A 936-nucleotide genomic window follows, 5' to 3' on the forward strand; every position below is an offset into this window, starting at 1 on the left:
ATCTGCTTTTGAATCCTATCTACACTTGTGACTACTGTGACTAACAGAATTAAAAGGTATTGGAATTCTGGGACTTTTAAGACCAAGTGCTAGGAATGCATGGTATCCATCTTTGTTCTCTGGAGGAAGCATTCCAACATGCAAGAAATTGTGAAACCATCACAATGTTGTGAGAAACCCCAAGGTAGCCACATAGAGACCACGTGGAGAGAGAGAAAGAGATAATTAACCAGCGCTGAACTATTATAGTCATTTCAACTGAGTCAAAGACACATGGGAAAGAAACCATCTTGAAAATTTCAGGCCCCTGTGTCAGCACAGTGGCAACCCATATGGAATAGAGCTGTCTCTAGTGCTCACCACCCAATAGAGTGTAAGTGTCTGACATTAAACTTTTGATTGCCAGGGCATCCATTATAAAATGGATTCATCTTGAATAAACATATTGCCAGTTGTACAACACAGCTACCAGCAAAACAACCAGATAAGGAATTAGGCTGCCTGTGGAGGAGAGGCTATTCTGTGACGTCACTGCTATTTGGCCCATGAGCTGGACTCGGACCAAAACGGACATTGCTTACTGCAAAACCACCTTAGAGACTATCATAACTGATGTTCATTCTGACAGATCAGCACCCTTCCTTTTTCTCCTGCTATGAGCTGGTTCCTGGAACAGGTTGTTGTCCTAACCTGGTCAAGCATATAGTTATTTCCATACCTGGTAGCATTGGTGTACTAGTACCTGTAACTATTCCCCCGTTTTACACCAAATAACTCTCTAGTGCCTGTCAAGCAGCACAGAGAATATCCACTTTGTCTTGCAGCTGCCTGAAACTCACCTCCTATGTAAATTTCCCTTAATAAACTCTGTTAGTTGCCAAACTCAAGGGGCCCGTGTCTTTCTTTGATCTTTCCCTACCCTCCACTTAAGGAGGG

This window comes from Hipposideros armiger, unplaced genomic scaffold (genome assembly GCF_001890085.2).
Source record: "Hipposideros armiger isolate ML-2016 unplaced genomic scaffold, ASM189008v1 scaffold_636, whole genome shotgun sequence".
Taxonomy (NCBI): Eukaryota; Metazoa; Chordata; class Mammalia; order Chiroptera; family Hipposideridae; genus Hipposideros; species Hipposideros armiger.